The 20,909-nt window shown below is 42.1% G+C and overlaps 1 long non-coding RNA gene across 1 annotated transcript in view; it reads right to left on the reverse strand.

Moving 5' to 3' along the window:
• The window catches only part of LOC124605884, a 33,934-nt gene extending 13,662 nt beyond the window's left edge, over positions 1-20,272 (reverse strand). The window contains exon 1 of the long non-coding RNA XR_006978688.1: positions 20,029-20,272. This is a non-coding gene — a long non-coding RNA (uncharacterized LOC124605884). The remainder of the gene's footprint in view (positions 1-20,028) is intronic.
• Between the last annotated feature and the right edge of the window lie 637 nt (positions 20,273-20,909).

The following is a 20,909-nucleotide window of genomic DNA, read 5'->3' on the forward strand; positions in this document are numbered from 1 at the left end:
TACACAAGCACCAACAATGAAATTACATAATGTCTGAAATCGCCTATATGCTAAGATTTCTATTAAACAATTTTACAAATGGTTCAAATGGCTCTAAGCACTATGGGACTTAACAGCTGAGGTCATCAGTCCCCTAGACTTAGAACTACTTAAACCTAACTAACCTAAAGACATCGCACACATCCATGCCCAAGGCAGTACTCGAAATTGCGACCGTAGCAGCACATTTTTACAGTTAAACTTCAATTCAGTTATATTCATGACGCGACTAATTAATCTAGTATCACACATCCAATATGAAACACTAATTAATGATATAATGAGCCACGACACACATTTTGACACCAGCATACATCAACAGAAAGCAAACTAATTAGTTACGACTGTGACTTACAGCTGGCATCTCGTTACAAGTACTATTATTGACTAACGTGCTCGATGAGCACAACATTGATAAAATCATAACTCTAAATTCGGTCACTGCTTATTCGCATTCACATCGCATTTTGAATATTTAAACCTTCACCATCAGTGAAGAAGCAAATCACTACTTCGGGACATAACTCTGTGGAGGTCTCCGACTAAAACCTAAACGTAAACGTAAACGCGAAAAAAAACAATTCAAACAGAATACCTCCAGTGGTCATAGGCTGCCTTGTCATAATACATAACATATAACCTGTGAAACTTTGGAAAACCGTGGCGTCTGGAAATTACTAGCTGCAAGAAACATGCAGCAAGAACAGAAATACTATTTCAAAGTGAAAGGGACATATAGTGAAACACAAGTTTTAAAGCATCGTGCAGATATTTGATTCAGGTAATGAATATATATGTTAGAGTCAATTTTTCAAGAGGTGTACAAATCATTTTCTGTCAAGTTTATATAGCTTAGATTTCCTGCTCGTTTATGTAATCAAGTGAGGTAGTGACAATAGTAAGTGCAATAATAACGTGACCATTTCAATGGGAATGTTGCAAGGAGGTCAGTTCAGTCCCACGTATTCATTTTCCACATCAGATTTTCTACACTGTCTCCGTGAACAGGTTCATATGATTTTCGAATCAACCGCAGTGTGTCATCTGGCATGCAACGCGGCCATCTTGTTGGGTGAGCCTCACAATATTTCATACTTTCTGTACCTCTGTACTCATGACAAGGTCTGCGCCCTGTGTCGTGGCAGTAGGAGAGGCGCGACAGTGGGTTCCATCTCTCATTTCTAGGATCTGCTTCAGGATGGCATGGCAGACCACTACTTGTTGTTCAACCTCTTCATCTCAGAGTAGCACTTACACTCTTCATCATCGACTATTTTGTGGATGTATTATAATCATTGTCTTTCCCTCTAGGGCTCTCTGTGGTACCATCGAAGTTGTTCCGCGATGACATATTGCATTTCAAGCTGTCCCTTCGTCTAGTAAAAATGTTCAAATATGTGTGAAATCTTATGGGACTTAACTGCTAAGGTCATCAGGCCCTAAGCTTACACACTAATCATCAGTTATCTGCTATATTAACAGGTCCTTTGCCTCTCCATTTTCTGCGATCCATTGCTTCCTCCTTAAGGCTGCTGTATGTTGTACCGACCATCATGTCATCCAGTATCTGGAATCTATTCCTTCCTTGCTTCCTTTTCCCTTCTACATAACATTCTAAAACTGTTTTTATCAGTCCGTCATTCTTCCTTAATATATGCCCAATCCAATTTCTTTTTCTTCTCTGTATTACATATAGTAACTGTCTTTTCTCTCCCACTCTTCTCAGTATCTCTTCATTTTTTACTCTGTCCATCCAACTTATTCTTTCCATCCTCCGCCATGTCCAGATCACAAAAGCCTCATAGTCCATGTTTCAGCGCCATATAGAAGAACAGTCAATAGAAGACATTTTATGAGTTTCTTTCTGAGTTCTCTGTCCAGGCCGCTGCAGAAAATTCTCCTTTTCTTATAAAACGCCTCTTTTGCCATTACTATCCTTGTTTTAATTTCTGTGGTGCACTTCCAGTCGGTGTCTATCCTGCTTCCAAGATACTTAAAATTTTGCACCTGTTCTAGTATTTCTCCATTCAGCATAATTTTTATTTCCTGATTTCCTCTTAGTGCCAATACTTTTGTTTTATTTGTGTTAATTTTAATTCCATATTTTATCCGTTAGTTGCAATGGTGTCCACCAAATCCTGTAATTCTTTTTCCCCCTGTGGCTAGACGGACCATGTCGTCAGCAAACCTAAAACACCCTACTCTTCTTCCTCCAATTTCTACTCCTTTGTCATCTATTGAGCATTGGTCAATCATATTTTCCAATTATCGGTTGAAAAGAGTAGGTGATAGACAGCATCCTTGTCTTACTCCTTGCCCTAGCCTAATCCAGTTTGTACTTTCTCCTCTCCCTTTAACTGAAACATTTTGATTAAGTCTTCTGGTTTTCCAGTCCACTCTCTTTTCCCTCATTATAGTCACCAGCTTGTCCCAAACCACATTGTCAAATGCCTTTTCTAGATCGATGAAGCACATATATAGGTCTCTTCCTTTTTCAATAAACCTTTCTCCTAAGATTCGTAGGAGCCCTATTGCATCTCTGGTGCCCCTATTCCGTCTAAAGCCAAACTGCTCTTCGCCAAGATTCTCCTCCATTACTTGTTCAAGTCTTTTATTAATTATTCTTAACATCACTCTGGCTGCATGTGAAATGAGGCAGATTGTTCTGTGCTCGCTGCATTTCTTGGTTCCTTGTTTTTTCGGTAATGGAATCATTACTGTTGTCAGAAAGTCCTCAGGCCATTTTTTATTACATAACCTCAATATTTTTCTTATTCCATCTTGGTTCAAGTATTTAGTATTTCTCCCGGTATTGTATCTGTACCTACCGCCCTGCCATTTTTCATTGCAGCTACGGCCGACTTTACTTAACCTAAATTATCCTAAGGACAAACACACACACCCATGTCCGAGGGAGGACTCGAACCTCCACCGGGACCAGCCGCACAGTCCGTGGCTTTCGTCTACAAATTTTTTTCTTCTGTATACTGTTTTCCTCATCGATTCTGTGAAGAAACGTCTGATTGCCTTTCTTATCAGTCCATTTAATTTTCAACATTTGTCTGTCTCAAGGGGTGACATTGTTGTTGTTGTGGTCTTCAGTCCTGAGACTGGTTTGATGCAGCTCTCCATACTACTCTATCCTGTGCAAGCTTCTTCATCTCCCAGTACTTACTGCAACCTACATCCTTTTGAATCTGCTTAGTGTATTCATCTCTTGGTCTCCATCTACGATTTTTACCCTCCACGTTGCTCTCGAATACTAAATTGGTGATCCCTTGATGCCTCAGAACATGTCCTACCAACCGATCCCTTGTTCTAGTCTAGGCAAGTTGTGCCACAAACTTCTCTTCTCCCCAGTCCTATTCAATACCTCCTCATTAGTTATGTGATGTACCCATCTAATCTTCAGCATTCTTCTGTAACACCACATTTCGAAAGCTTCTATTCCCTTCTATTATTTATCGTCCATGTTTCACTTCCACACATGGCTACACTCCATACAAATACTTTCAGAAACGACTTCCTGACACTTAAATCTATAATCGATGTCAACAAATTTCTCTTCTTCAGAAAGGCTTTCCTTGCCATTGCCAGTCTACATTTTATATCCTCTCTACTTCGACCAGCATCAGTTATTTTGCTCTCTAAACAGCAAAACTCCTTTACTACTTTAAGTGTCTCATTTCCTAATCTAATTCCCTCAGCATCACCCGACTTAATTCGACTACATTCCATTATCCTCGTTTTGCATTTGTTGATGTTCATCTTATATCCTCCCTTCAAGACAAACAAGGCATCAATTAAACCATCACTTCCCTTGGGGCGTTGATTCCCACAGATTTCGCGGCCGAAAGCAACAGTTCGCAATGCGATGAGTAACAGCAGGATGTTCCTGACAACGTTTGACAGTGCTGACACCTTGTGGACGTTTCAGCCATCCGGTAAGCATATGGTGGGGCTGCGACCTCATTTTACGTGATCTGTCCGTAATTTATTTATAGTATACACGGTTTGACCACTAAGGACCGTTCAATATCATTCGACGAAATTTGAACTTGATCTGAAGAAACAAAGGGTGTTTCTGCTTTAAATTTCATGCTCTCCTCTGGCATGATCAACTGGAGGTGCAACGTAAACAAGCGCGTCAATCCCTGTAAGATCTCCCAGTTCGGCAACATTCTGGATGCCATTCACGTACCTATGTTGGGCACTTTAAAAATTAACCTGTCAGGAAGTTCGACAACCATTTAGACTCACTGCTGCCGTAGTGATACTGAACGATAGCCAACACTCCTTAAGAGAGCATCACTTTTTTTTTTTGAGTCATCAGCGTTCTGCATGGTTTGATGCAGCTGACCAGGAACCATTCTCCTGCACCAACCTCTTCATATCAGTATAGCTGTTGCAACCTACATCATTTGCTAGGTGTAGACAAATCTCTGACTCCTTCTGTAGCTTTTACCCTCTACAGCTCCGTCTAGTACCATTGAGATTTATCTCTGATGTCTTAACTGTTATCCTGCTGTCCCTACTTTTTGTCAGTGTTCCATATATTGCTGAATCGCCGATTCTGCGGACGACTTCCTCATTCCCTACCTTATCGGTCCACCTAATTTTCGAAATTCTTCCGTAACACCACATCTCAAATGCCTCGATTCTCTTCTGTTCTGGTTTTTCCACAGCTCATGTTTCAGTATCATACATTTCTGTACTTTAAACGTACATTTAGGTATTTCCTCCTCAAACTAAGGCCTATGTTTGATAGTGATATACTTCGGCAGGTATGTTTCTTGTTTTTTTTTTTTCTTTGTCGTCCTTGCTCCGTCGATCATGAGTTAATTCGATGCCTAGATAGTAGAATTCCTTAATTTTTGTCTATTTCGTGGTCCCCTATTCTGACGTTAAGTTTTCCACGATACTCGTTTCTGCTACTTCTCATTACTTTCGTCTTCTTTCAGCTTGCTCTCAAACCTTTCTTCTGTACTCATTAGACTGTTCATTTCTATCAACATAATCTATAACTATTAATCACTTTCACTGGATTTAACAAAGCCATCAGCGAATCTTATCACCAAAATCCTTTCACCTAACGTATTATCCCACTCTTGAATCGTTGCTTTTTCGTTGTATAGACTGAGCAACAAAAGGCCGAGGACTACATCCCTGTCTTTCATGCTTTTTAATCGGAGCACTTTTCTTGGTCCCCCAGTCTTATTGTTCCTGTACAAATTGAATACTATCACCTTTCCCTTAGTTTACTCCAACACTTCTCAGAATTTCGAGAACCTTGCGCCATTTTACATTGTCGAACGCTTTTTCCAGGCCGACAAATCCAATGAAAGTGACTTTATTTTTTTCAGTTTTCCTTCCATTATCAAACGCAACGCGTCTTTGGTCCATTTATCCCACCCGAACTGTTAGTCATCTAACAGATCCTCTACTTCCTTTTCAATCTTCTGTACATTATTCTTGTCAGCAACTTGGATCCATGAGCTATTAAGCTGTTCTCGCATTTGTCGGTTCTTGTTATCTTGGGAACTGTATGAATGATGTTTTTCCGAAATTCTACACACCAACATTTATATATGCCACACTTGAAGATTTTTAGCAGGTCGGATACAATGTTATCCACCCGTTTTTCCTTATTTGATTTTAAGTAGACAAAAGCTCTTTTAATAGCTGAATGTGATACTGGATCCCCTATCTCTTTCTTGTCGACTCCTGTTTCATCTTTCATCATGCCGTGAGACAAGTCATCTCCCCCACCCCCCTGAATAGGCACTCAAAGTGCTCTTTCCATTTGAATATCCTCATATATTTCTCCTCTGCTAGTGACATTAGCATATGCACCTCAAGCAACCGAAACACAACCTTAACCGAGAGGAAAGGACAGCTATCAAGGAACTGAAGAACTAGGACGAAATTGTGATATTAACAGCAGACAAAGGCAATGCTACTGTCATCTTAGACACCGTGCAGTACGAAGACAAGATAAAAGAATTATTAGATGATCCCATCTACAAAGGGCGGACCCTACGGCGAAGATAATTCGAAAGACGCAGGCCGCGATTAAGGACTCGAGAACTGGCGCTGACACAGCCAAGGGTCTTACTCCCAGAGTACCAGTCTCTCCTAGAATTTACGGTGTTCCAAGGATACATAAGGAAAGTTATCCTTTAGGGGCCAATAGTGAATGGGATCAATTCACCTACTTACAATTTGGCAAAGTATCTAGCCTGCAAATTAAGACGTCTAGTTGGCAAGACGGACTCTTATGTGAAGAACTCGACGCACTTTATAGAACGCCTAAAGGGAGAAACAATTTTACCTACGGAGATCATGGTCAGCTTTGACGTGAAGTCACTATTTACGAGCGGGCCAGTAGATGAAACTATCCACATCCTTCAAGAGCATGTCTCGCCAGACATATGCGACCTGGTTGAGTTGTGCCTGACTTCAACGTACTTCAAATGGTAAGCAAAATACTACGAGCAGACAGTCGGCATAGCAATGGGGTCTCCCCTATCTCCACTGGCAGCCTACATATTCATGGAAGCCTTTGAAGCAACGGCCCTCGGTTCAGCTCCTTTACGCCCACGTTGCTGGTTCAGATACGTGGACGACACGTTCGCCATATGGCCTCGTGGCGAAACGGAGCTGCACAAGTTTCACGAATATTTGAACAATATGCACGGGAGGATACAGTTCACGCTCGAAGTAGAAAATAATGGTGCAATTCCAATTCTAGACGTCGAAGTATACAGGAGAACGGAGAGCACACTGGGGCACAGAGTATATCGCAAGCCTACACATACAGACAGGTATCTGCCGGCACAATCCTACCACCACCCAGCGCAGAAGAACGTTCTTTGGCAACCTGTGCGCAGCTCCTAAGTGATGCTCAAAACATCACAACTGAGCTTAAAAGGCTACGCACAACGTTTCTAGCCAATGGATCCAGCCATACGTCGATCCACACAGCCTTATCGACGAACACAAGTAAGGAAGATAAGCAAGAAATAGACCATCTGCAGCCAAAAGTGCGCTTACCTTATGTGAAAAATGTTACTGACAGAATAGGCAAGCACCTTCGCCGCGTTGCGGTGCAGCCTGTCTTCTATAGTGGTCGTAGGATCCAGGACGTGCTATGCTCCACTAAGGACGAGGTGGACGCATTACACACTGCAGGCGTCTGCAAGGTGGAATGTGAATGTGGAGAGGCATACATCGGCGAGACTGGTAGGCCAATAGCAACACGCATTCGGTAGCACGAGCGCTATATTTGTCTAGAGCAACACAACAAACCTGCAGTGGCAGAACATCAGCAAGACTGCGGAAAAGAAATAAAATTCAGCGATGCCTGTGTGTTGGCCAAGCAGCCGGTTATGACGAAACGCAAAATCAGAGAGGCCATCGAAATACTTAAAACACCCAAATAACATGAACAGGGAGGATGGACTCAGGCTTGACCCATCTTGACTGCCAGCAGTCAGAGCCCAACAGACCGCACTTTCAACACGAGGCACGAGCACTACCGGCGAGTAACTGCCGCCGCGCGGCCGACCTCCAGCAGTTGGTAAACAGCAGCCAACTTCTCATTCGACGGTGACCACCAATAATGGCACATAACACAAGAGCCAATAGACAATGGAGGTGACGTTCTGCCTCCACCGCAATAACCTATTAAAATAAAGTTCTTCCTTAAGTGACCAATGAAACTAACTACATTTTTAAAATTATGACGTAATGGGATGCGCACTGAACAGTAACAACAAAGTATTAAGTACACTGCATAGCTAGAACGCACCATTAGACCCAGAAGAAGGCCGCTGCAACCGTCGCTGAAACGTTGTTTTTTCTCCAGCAGCAGTAGTTTTATACATTATGACGCGGTACCGTACCCAGAAAACTTTTATGTCAACATGATGTAAATCTATCCGCTGCGAATCAATGTCAACATTGTGACCAAGGGCACGTTCACTGTACCGTATATTATTTTTCTTTCCATTCACAGCTGCAGATTTCGTAAAACATATGGATGACTATCGTTCACAGTTGCAGCGTTGGTAAAACAACTGCATTACTGCATCAGCTAAATTCTAAATTGTTGACGTTTCATTCACGAATGTCGATTTATGAAATTTTCTTTAAAGATATTCACGAGATTCACCACGTCCTCTTTAAGTGCCTGTCGGTTACGATTTTTCAGCACCTCAGATACTTTTTCAATATTCAAGTCTAGTCAATATTCAAGTATGGCCTATAAAGGCATTTTACAAAATCTCCTATTCAGATACTAACCACCGATTCACAGAATTGTGTGTATTGAACCGAGGACCTAGAAACGACGGAGAGGCTTCTTCACGCCATAGTCCCCAGTGGTTCACAACCCCACAACAGGCCACAGCAGTCCACTCACTCCACCGCCGCCCTACTCCGAACCCAGTCTTATTATGCGGTTCAGCCCCCAGTGGACCCCTCTGGGAAAGTCTCATACCAGACGAGTGTACCCCAAATGTTCGTGTGGTAGAGTAATAATAGTGTACGCGTACGTGAAGAAAGTGTTTGCGCAGCAGTCGCCGACATAGTATAACTGAGATGGAATAAGGGGAATCAGACCGCATTCGCCGAGGCATATGAAAAGCCACCTAAAAACCATCCACAGGCTGGCCGGTACACCGGACCTCGACACTAAACCAGTCTTCAATTCTGACTTTCCGGCAGTCGCTAATCTCATTTAAGGTACTTCCATTTACTTTCGTCTCTCTTCAGTTTGATCCAATTTCATACTGTAGTGTGACTGGACTGTTCGTTCCGCTCAAAATTTCCTGCTGTTCTTCCACATTTTTAGTGAGGATGGATTTAAAATTTGGAGCGAAGGACTACATCGCTACCTTATACCATATCCAATTCCAGCACATACTTGTTGGTCTTCAGTTATTACTGTTGCTCTTGGTTCTTGGACACACTGCACACTACCCGTATTTTCCTACAGCTGGCACCTATTGTTTTGAGAACTCTGAAAAATCTTCAACCATTTTACATTGTCGAAAGCTTTTCTAGAGGCGACAGGCCCATGAACTTGTCTTGATTTAAGTCTTGCTTCCATTATCAAACGGAATGAAGGAACTCCCTTCTGGTACCCTTACCTTTCCTAAAGCTAAACTATTCGTCATCTAACAGATCCTCAATTTTCTTTTCCATTCGGTTGCGTATTACTCGTGTCACTATTAGGCTGTTGTATGGCAGTTCACGAAATTATGTGCACTTGCTATCTTCGGGATTGTGAGGATGATGGGATGTCTTCAGACATATAGATTCTGCAAACTGGCTTGAATAACTTTTTGGTTGTAACTTCCGCCCAGAAATTTGGAAAATTCCGAAGGAATGTTGTTGTGCTTTCAGCCTCTTCGATATCATGTCTTCCAAAGCTGTGTTAAAATCTGATCCAGTACTGAATTCCCTGTGCTTTCATGCTGACTCCCATTTTTTTCTCCTTTCACGTGATGCGTTTCTCTCTCCAGCAGAGGCCTCAAATAAACTTTTTCCATGTTTCAGCTCGCTACTCTAAAAACGGCATTCCTCTTGCGCTGTTAATGTTGACGCCTTTGCTTTCAGTTTCACCAAAACGTGTACTGCCTATTCTGTACGCAGAACATGTCCTTCCAAAATTTCTCTTTTTCGATTACTTTGCATTTTTCTTGCACACATTTCACGATGGCTTAGTTTAATCCTCAGTGTCTTATATTGCTATCTTTTCGTAAACATTTATGTGCTTCCTTCTTTCGTCATTCGGTAGAAGTATTTCTTATGTTAAGCAATAAAATGCATTACAGAATTCTGCTGTAAATGAGCGAAGTGAATACAGAACAGTAATTATGCGCCTCTGTAACAGATGGCCGTGTCCTATGGTCTTTTCCATTTGCGAAACACAAAGGACTTTTATCAGATTTCCTACTGTGTGTTGTAGCAGTTTATGTCTGATACAGACGCATACCTATTACATCGCATCATTGTGCGATTATTTTGTGGTATTAAAAAAGTAGATGGCGAAATAGATGGGGAAAACTATGACTGATGGTTATATACTTACGGGTTCAGTCTACTGATATTGACAATCTGTCAAGGACATCTAACGCGCACTTTTATTGCTACATGGCGCATTCAAAGAGGTCGTCCACTCATGGACCACCCAGTCTTCAGAATAACGATGCCAGACTACACACTAGCGCTGCAACACACGACACTTAGGAATCGACTCATGAGTTCCTAAAATTTAAAGAACACCTCCGAGGGCTCCGCTTTGATAGTGATGAAGTGGTGCAAACAGAGGTGAGGTTGTGCCTCCGTCAACGAAGTCATACGTTCTACCGTGATGGTGTCAACAAACTGGTCTCTCGTTGGGAGAAATTTGTTCGTGGCCAGGGAGAATATGGTTGGTTGGTTAGTGGGATTGAAGGGACCAGATTGCGAGGGCCATCGGTCCCGGGAGAATATGTTGAGAAAGGCATACGTAAATATGATACACAAAGAATCAAAGATGTCGAATGTTAATAACGTTTATTTTATTAAAAAACTTTGAGATTTTTCACATAAAAAATTGGGACGTATCGATTTCATGACCTCTCGTAACATAGAATGTGCAGAAGAACTTCCCTCTCTTCTAACAGCGGTGTATCGTAATTCTCTGGAGGAGCAAAGTGTTCCCAATGATTGGAAAAAATGCATTGGTCATTCCCATTTTCAATAACCATCTAACAGAAGCACAAATATATATCCGTTCATCTCTGACGTCGGTTTGTTGTGAAGATTTGGAGCAAGTCACGCTTCCATATAACGACACTTCTAGAGATCGGAAATTTCCTCGCCAGGGATCGACATGGATACCCAGCTGGTTCCGTTTGTCCACGAGACCCAGAAAGCAGTAGACACCAATGCACAGATGGACGCCGTGTTTTTCATCTTTCGTAAGACGTTCAGTACAGCTCCGCGTTCATTAAGCGAAATGAAAAAAAGAAAAAAAACAAAGAGCTCACGGAATATCAGACCACCTCTGTGCTTGGGTTCAAGAGTTTCAGAGTTTCCAACAAACAGAACACAGGATGTTACTCTCAATGTAGAGAAGTTTCCAGAAGTAAAAGTAACTTCGGTCATACCCCAAGGGAGTGTTGTAGGTAAATTACTTTTCGCAACATACAGTGTGTAACTAATATAGTAGACTTATAGTAGACACGTCGGTAGTTTCATGAGGCTTTTCGCAGATGATGTCATAGTACACAGAGAAGTCGCTACGCTAGAAAATTTTACTGAAATGCAAAAAGACCTCAGAGGATCGACGCTTGGAGCAGGTAGTGGCAACTCATCCTCGACATTAACGAACATCGGTTAAAAATAGACTGGAAGACCCATTACTGTGTGATTATACGATTGCAGAACAATCATTTAAATCAGTTACTTCCACAAAATACGTAGTAATATGCGTACTGTGCGTTTTAAAGTGGAACGACTACATACAACTTACAGCAAGGAAAGCAGATTCCAGACTGAGATACATTGGAAGAATCCTCAGTCCGTTAACGAAGGAGGTAGCTTACAAAGCTCTTGTTCGACAGTACTTTGAATACTGCTCCTCACTAATCCAGATATCACTTACGTATGCATATTTTGGCAATAGTATGCGTTTAAAGCCCGCAGTAGACGTAAAATGTCGTCCGAAATTGTACTGTACGTTTTCTCGCAAAATTATTTTCAACGGTTAGTTCAGGAAACCACTCGAAGTGTAAAAGATTAAGGAAACATAGTTGACCTCTTAGTAACCAATGATTTTGACAGTATTGAGCATCATGATGGATAGAAGGATTGGTGACAACAAGGCTGTTGTAGTGAGACTGAATATCGTAACATCCAATCTCACCAATAATAAGTACAAAGTACATCTTTTTTTTTTTTAAAGAAGACAAAACTGGACATCTTTCTAAGAGACAGTCTGCTTTCTTTCCAGGATGACTATGTAAGCGAAGGCTGGATGTGGTTTGAATTCAAAGAAATTGCATCGACAGCAATTGAGAGATATGTACCAACGAAATTAATTGAGATGGCACTGGCCCACCTTGGCACACAAAACGGTTCGAAACACTTGGAGAAGCAACGAAAAAAGCATGCAAAATGTAAAAGAACGCAAAATCCCCAGGTTTTTACAGAAACTCGAAATTAAGCGCGAACTTCAATGCGATTTTTTTTTAATTTTTTTTTATAGTTCACGCAACAAAATTCTGAGTCTAAATCTAGCAGGAAGCTCGAAGCGAATCGGGTCGTATGTAAAGTACAAAATGGTTCAAATGGCTCTGAGCACTATGGGACTTAACTTCTGAGGTCATCAGTCCCCTAGAACTTAGAACTACTTAAACCTAACTAACCTAAGGACATCACAAACACCCATGCCCGAGGCAGGATTCGAACCTGCGACCGCAGCGGTCGCGTGGTTCCAGACTGTAGCACCTAGAACCGCTCGGCCACACCGGCCGGCCTGTAAAGTACACCTCCGGCAACACGAGATTATTATCTTCACTGCGTGACAACAATGCCGATATCACAGATGAAAGTGCCACTAAAACGAAGTTACTAATTACGGTTTTCCGAAACTCCTTCACCAAAGGAAACGAAGTTAATATTCCTGAATTCGAATGAAGAACAACAGCGAACGTCAGTGACGTACAATTAGATATCCAAGTCAAGGTCCGTTCAGAGTATGCTGATACAATAGCTACATACTTACCAATGTATCTTGGGTTCCCCAAGGAAGTGTTGTGGCCCTCTCCTGTTCCTGATCTACATAAGCAATTTAGGAGGCACTCAGAGCAGGTAGTCCTGTTGGATAGTTTGCAGACGTTGGTGTCGTTTACCGTCTGGTATAGTCTTCATATGATGAAAACGAATTCCAAAATGATTTAGACAATATACCTGTATGATGCAGAAAGCGGCAGTTGACGCTAAATAATGAAAAGTGTGAAGCTGTACACATGACTACTAAAAGGAGTCTGATAAATTTTCGTTACACTATAGATCACTCAAGTCTGAAGGCTGTAAACTCTTCTAAGTGCTTGTTGTTGTTGTTATGGTCTTCAGTCCGGGGACTGGTTTGATGCAGCTCTCCATGCTACCCTATCCTGTGTAAGCTTCTTCATCTCCCAATACCTACTGCAACAAACATCCTTCTCAATTTGCTTAGTGTATACATCTCTTGGTCACCCTTTACGATTTTTACCCTCCACGCCCCCCCCCCCCCCAAATAATAAATTCGTGACCCCTCGATGCCTCAGAACATATCCTACCAACCGATCCCTTCTTCTAGTCAAGTTGTGCCACAAAATTCTCTTCTCCCCAATTCTATTCAATACCTCCTCATTAGCTACGTGCTCTACCAATCTAATCTAGAGCATTCTTCTGTAGCACCAATTCGAAAGCTTCTACTCTATTCTTGTCCAAACTATTTATCGTCCATGTTTCACTTCCATGCAAATACTTTCAGAAGCGCCTTCCTAACACTTAACCTATACTCGATGTTAACAAATTTATCTTCTTAAGAAACGCTTTCCTTGCCGTTGCCAGTCTATAATCTCTCTACTTCGATCATCATCAGTTATTTTGCTCCCCAAATAGCAAAACTCATTTACTACTTTAAGTGTCTCATTGCCTAATCTAACTCCGTCAGCATCACCTGACTTAATTCGACTACATTCCACTATCGTCGATTTGCTTTTTTTGATGTTCATCTTATATCCTCCTTTCAAGACACTGTCCGTTCCGTTCAACTACTCTTCCAGGTCCTTTGCTGTCTCTGATAGAATTACATTATCATAGGCGAACCTCAAAGCTTTTATTTCTTCTCCATGGATTTTAATTCCTACTCCGAAATTTTCTTTTGTTTCCTTTATTGCTTGCTCAATATACAGATTGAGTGACATCGGGGATAGGCTACAGCCCTGTCTCACTCCCATCCCAACCACTGCTTCCCTTTCATGCCGTTCGACTCTTAAAACTGCCATCTGGTTTCGTTACAAACTGTAAATAGCCTTTCGCTCCCTGTACTTTACCCCTGCCACCTTCAGAATTTGAAAGAGAGTATACCAGTCAATATTGTCAAAAGCTTTCTCTAAGTCTACAAATGCTAGAACGTAGGTTTGCCTTCCCTTAATCTATCTTCTAAGATAAGTCGTAGGGTCAGTATTGCCTCACGTGTTCCAACATTTCTACGGAACCCAAACTGATCTTCCCCGAGATCGGCTTCTACAAGTTTTTCCATTCGTCTGTAAAGAATTCGCGTTAGTACTTTGGAGCTGTGACTTATTAAACTGATATTTCGATGATTTTTCACATCTGTCAACACCCGCTTTCTTTGGGATTTGAATTATTATATTCTTCTCGAGGTCTGAGGGTATTTCGCCTGTCTCACACATCTTGCTCACCAGATAGAATTTTGTCAGGACTGGCTCTCCCAAGGCTATCAGTAGTTCAGTTCTAATGGAATGTTCTCTACTCCCAGGGTCTTGTTTCGATTTAGGTCTTTCAGTGCTCTGTCAAACTCTTCACGCAGTATCATATCTCCCATTTCATCTTCATCTACATCCTGTTCCATTTCCATAATATTGTCCTCAAGTACATCGTCCTTGTGGAGATCCTCTATATACTCCTTCCATGTTTCTGCTTTCCCTTCTTTGCTTAGAACTGGGTTTCCATCTGAGCTCTTGATATTCATACAAGTGGTCCTCTTTTCTACAAATATTTCATAAATTTTCCTATAGGCAGTATCTATCATACCCCTAGAGTGAGATATGCCTCTACATCTTTACATTTGTCCTCTAGCCATCCCTACTTAGCAGTTTGCACTTCCTGTCTATTTCATTTTTGAGGCGATTGTATTGCTATTTGCCTGCTCCATTTACCGCATTTTTTTTATTTTCTCCATTCATCAAATAAATTCAATATATCTTCTGTTACCCAAGGATTTCTGCTAGACATCGGCTGTTTACCTACTTGATCCTCTTGTAACTTCACTATTTCATCCCTCAAACCTACCCATTCTTATTCTACTGTATTTCTTTCCCCCATTCCTGTCAATCGTACCCTAATGCTCTCCCTGAAACTCTCTAAAACCTCTGTTTCTACCAGTTTATTCAGGTCCCATCTCCTTAAATTCCCACCTTTTTGCAGTTGCTTCAGTTTTAATCTACAGTTAATAAATAATAGATTGTGGTCAGAGTCCACATCTGCCCCAGGAAATGTCTTACAATTTAAAACCTGGTTCCTAAATTTCTGTCTTACCATTATGTAATCTATCAGAAACTTTCCAGTATCTCCAGGCCTCTTCTATATATACAACCATCTTTCATGATTCTTGTACCAAGTGTTAACTATAATTAAGTTATCCTCTGTGCAAAATTCTACCAGGCGACTGCCTCTTTCTCTTCTTACCCCCATTCCATATTCAACTGCTACATTTCCTTCTCTTCCTTTTCCTACTATCAAATTCCAGTTACCCATGACTATTAAATTTTCGTCTCCCTTTATTATCTGAATAATTTCTTTTATCTCATCATACATTTCATCAATCTCTTCGTCATCTGCGGAGCTAGTTGGCATATAAACTTGTACTACTGTGATAGATGTGGCATTCGTGTCTATCTTGGCCACAATAATGCGTTCACTATGTTGTTTGTAGTAGCTTAACCGCACTCCTTTTATTATTCATTATTTTACCTACTCCTGCGTTACGCCTTATTTGATTTTGTATTTATAACCCTGTATTCACCTGACCAGAAGTCTTGCTCCTCCTGCCACCGAACTTCACTAATTCCCACTATATCTAACTTCAACCTATCCATTTCCCTTATTACGTTTTCTAATCTACCTGTTCGATAAAGGAATCTGAGATTCCACGCTCCGATCTGTAGGACACCAGTTTTCTTTCTCCTGATAACGACGTCTTCTTGAGTTGCCCCTGCCGGGAGATCCGAATGGGGGACTATTTTACCTCCGAAATGTTTTACCCAAGAGGACGCCATCATCATTTAATCATACAGTAAAACTGGATGCCCTCGGGAAAAATTACGGCTGTAGTTTACCCTTGCTTTCAGCCGTTGGCAGTACCAGCACAGCAAGGCCGTTTTGGTTAGTGTTACAAGGCCATATCAGTCAATCATCCAGACTGTTGTCACTACAACTACTGAAAAGGCTGCCGCCCCCTCTTCAGGAATGAGGGACTGATGACCCTGCTGTTTGGCCCCTTCAACCTCAACCAACCAACCCACCTCTTCAGGAACCACACGTTTGTCTGGGCTCTTAACAGATATCCCTCCATTGTGGTTGCGCCTACGGTACGGCTATCTGTATCGCTTAGGCACGCAATCCTCCCTACCAACGGCAAGGTCAATGGTTCATGGGGGGACTAAGTGCTTACGGATTACAATTACTTAGATTGGGAAGATCATACAGATAATGTTATGGGAAAGCAAACCAAAAACTGCGATTTATTTTCAGAACACTTAGAAAATGCTTACACCGCACTTGACCACCTTCTTCTGGAGTTATGGTGTGGGATCCGCATCATTTGGGGAGGGCGACGAAAAGGTTCAAAGAAGGGCAGCTCTTTTTGAATTATTGTGCATAGAGGAAGAGTACCACGGACATGATTCGTGAACTGGTGTGACAGTCATTAACGCAAAGCCGTTTTTCGTTGCAGGATCTTCAACTTTCTCCTCGTATTGCGAACATATTCAGTTGGTGCTCACCTACACAGAGAGATATGACCGTCGTGATGAAATAATGGAAGTCAGAGCACTCGCAAAAGATTTAACTTCCCGTTTTTCCCGAGCGCCGTTAGAGAGTATAACGGTAGCATGAATTTTGTTCGACGAACCAACTGTCAGGCACTTAATCGTGAACTGCCGAGTAATCATGTACATGTAGCCGTAGATACGTTAAGACGCTTACAGTGCCATCTATTGGTAATTTTATTCTTCCAGTGACGTTGCCTTGTGCCAATAATACGTTGTTCCAATTTGACGTCATTCTGAGAAGTGGTTCTGCTTCTACAGCGTTTTAAAATTGGAACTTTATAATTACAGACACCATGTATATCATCATCGTGCTTGAGATTTCTGCCACTGCAACTCAATTTATTTTTCTGCGGTGCTTGCGCATTATTTGCAGTCGATGTCAGAGAGGTTTGCCGCGAGCACGCTACGGCGCTCGCAGTCTGTGGCCGTAGCGGGAGTCAGGCAGCGATAGCTGGTGCGCGGTGTGCAAGAAAGGAGAGCCACGGTCCGCTGGTGCAGCTGGGTGAGCGGCCACCGCGCCGGCCGGACTGTGTGTCGAAGCTGTGGCCGCAACCGCAGAGCACGAACGGCAGCCATAAGCTGCGCGCCCCGCGCACCGAGTGCAAGCTCTTTGCTTGTCTGCCACTTCTCGGTATCAGGGGCGGAGGGCTGGACCACGTGGCTGTAGTGGAACAACAGGCATAGGGAACACGCTGCCGGTCTGCTGCTGCCTCGATGCCGCGTATCGAATACAGCGTCACCAGACGGGCGCTGTACATTCACCAGCAACCGATGCAATCTCTCGGCACGGCATTTTCTCGTTGTTCTGGAGCACGGTGCCTGGGGGCCATTAGTATGGTGCTCAGCTGAGGCTCCTGCATGCCGTCTATTTGTGTGAGCGACGTTGTTTTCTCGGTCATTGTCATTTGTATGATTTTGTGTTTCTTGGGGTTTCAGCTGTCATCCGTGTCATCTTCGTGTTGGTGTTGCCTACCGCACATGAGTTAGTGACGTGTTAAACTGTGTATGTCAGTTCCTTGGTCTCTCGTGTAAGTGATAGGGCCTGTTATGTAAGGCCATGTTTCGTTCTCGCTAGCTTTTGTTGGAATTAGTGTTATGGGTGGGTTCTTTTTTTATTTATGTCTGTAATCGTGTGTTTTAGTGCTGCAAAGGACTATCATGCATCTTTGAGAGGTTGAAATTTCCAGTGTCTCAATTTAACAAGTATAAATATTGTGTACGTTCTTGTGCAAAAGTTTGTGACTACAGATTAACTGTGAGCATCCTTTTCCCTTTCGTTCCTTTTTTGAGTTATTAGGAAGAGATCAGGTTAGTTAAGACCATTCTTCTTCAAAACATGGTTCCTGTTGATGTAATAATTTTTAATTAATATCTTCTCACTATTTATTGGGGACATAAACATATATTTTTACGCAGGGACCATTTCTTACCAGTGCTCCCGACACAACATATCTCTGGAAACAGAGATAACTGCATTACATTGGCAACAAATTACAAAAGACAATTTAAGAACACTAGACGACGTAAACATTCACATTCCAAGCAACCAAATATTGGTTAGTACTAGGGTGCGCAAAATCTTAGATAAAAATGAAGATTTTAGTGTTGGACATCCATGAAAACAACGTCATCATTCACATATCATCATATCCCCCTTATATAGAAATGCAAGCAACATTTAGAAACAGGCTACACAGGGCATTTGTAATTTTATTAATGGGTTGTTCTCTTCAGCAAAAAATACAGTCCATTAAAAAAGAAACATGAATCAATAGAATTATAAAGTAAGTTAATTAAACACATTCCGTAACTCAAGCAAGGAAATATAGTTGTGGAGACTATGCACTAAAATAAAATGTTCCACGTGGAAATATTTCTTAACATGTAATCAACTTTTGAGGAAGTCAAGTTTTCACATACCTCTGGGCAGTAACGATAGACTGAGAAAACATCTAATGTACGGCATATACGTCCTTCAGCATCCGCTATAACACTTTAAAGAGCTAAAAGCTCACAATGGAAACAATGAGCAATTTTGCTGAGAGATTTAATTGCATTTTGCAGCTACGAAGTTTTAAGAAACTTCGTTGCTATCCACTGCTAGTTATTTATTCGTGGCCGGCCGCTGGTGGCCGAGCGGTTCTAGGCGCTTCAGTCTGGAACCGCGCGACCGCTACGGTCGCAGGTTCGAATCCTGCCTCGGGCATGGATGTGTGTGATGTCCTTAGGTTAGTTAGGTTTAAGTAGTTCTAAGTTCTAGGGGACTGATGACCTCAGATGTTAAGTCCCATGGTGCTCAGAGACATTTGAACCATTTATTTATTCGTATTTGTTCGTCGAAATTAACAGTAACGTGTATATCCTAACCCGTTACATTTATGTATCTTGTACAGAGTTTATGTCTTTGATTGTAGGAAGTAGGTTCATTCTAACCGCTTTGTAGCTTAAACTTTCTCTAATTGTTTCACAGGTAAGGTTTATATCATATACCATCTTTAAGTTAAAGCTGCGAATTGATGCTGTATTGTCCCATGTATTGAACTGCTTTTGTTTCCTGAGGAATCGCACTCTAAGTAATAAGGAAATGCTTCGTTTGGCAATAATAATTTGTTTCTATCGTTGTTTCACACATGCTCTACATAACTTAGATTTGGTTTAAAACACACACTGAGACAACACGGAGGGACAAATTTGAAAGAAAAATAATCTTGACCTTCTTGAGTTCCACAACTGAATCTTGTAAATATTAATAAGAAGTCTCCGTAGCTGTATTACAACACATTTGTTATATTACGAAAGGTTTCGTTCGAGAGACGATCATTAGGTTACACTGATATTAGTCTCCCAAGAAATCCCCACAGAAGGGAGGGATTTGTTACGAGACTGTTGGCAGTGTAACCTAACGTTCATGTGAATGAAACCGCTCGTGACGTAATAACTGTGTATCAGTACAGCTGTGTTTGTTTTTTACTAATATTGAAATTTCATGTACATACATACTCCGCAAGCCACCACATAGCAAATAGCGGAGGCTACTTTGAAGGTGTCACGCCGTCACTAGTGATAGTGGATCCGTGGGGTCAGCACAGACATAGCGCACAGTTTACCGTGAAGATTTTTACGAGTGAAAGTATCCGTAGAATGAGCTTACCGTTGGTAGCTGGATAGTCTCGATACAGTTCCCATTGACGTTTGTAGATCCTGAAGAACATCTTATGGGGGCCGCTATGGCTGAGTACGAACGCGCCCCCAGTGGTGGGACTTCGGCCTCCTGTTTGACAGCGGACGCAGCCGACAGGAGTACAACCACACACAGCACGAGAGGCGACCACATGTTGCCCGAGTACTGTCTCAGGCGGCAGTGACAGCAAGGGCACCTTCCCGCTCGCTTTAACAACCACCAGTTTCGAAGTGGAGGCCACCGGGTTAGCTTTTGCACACAATCCGGTTTTCGCGGGCAACTCGTAGCACTTCCTTATACACTGAAGCGCCAGAGAAACTGGTATGGACATGCGTATTCAAATACAGAGACATGTAAACAGGCAGAATACGGCGCTGCGGTCGGTAACGGCTATATCAGACAACAGGTGCTGGCACAGTTGTTTGATCAGTTTTTGCTGCTAGAATGACAAGATTTAAGTGAGTTTGAAGTTGGTTTCATAGTCGCGCATGAGCGATGGGACATAGCATCTCCGTGGTAGCGATGAGGTGGGCATTTTCCCGTACGACCATTTCACGAGTGTACCGTGAATACCAGGAACCTGCTAAAACATCAAATCTCTGATAACAGTGCGGATGGAAAAAGATCCTGCAAGAACGGGATCAACGGACAACTGAAGAGAGTCATTCAACGTGACAAAGGTTCAACCCTTCCACAAATTGATGCAAATTTCAATTCCGGGCCACCAACAAGTGTCAACGTGCTAACCATTCAACAAAACATCATCGATATGGACTTTCGAAACCGAAGGCCCACTCGTGTGCTTTATGCATCGCCTGGGCGCGTCGGCATTGACATTGGACAGTTCATGA

The sequence above is a fragment of the Schistocerca americana genome, chromosome 3 (assembly GCF_021461395.2).
Source record: "Schistocerca americana isolate TAMUIC-IGC-003095 chromosome 3, iqSchAmer2.1, whole genome shotgun sequence".
In the NCBI taxonomy this organism is placed as follows: Eukaryota; Metazoa; Arthropoda; class Insecta; order Orthoptera; family Acrididae; genus Schistocerca; species Schistocerca americana.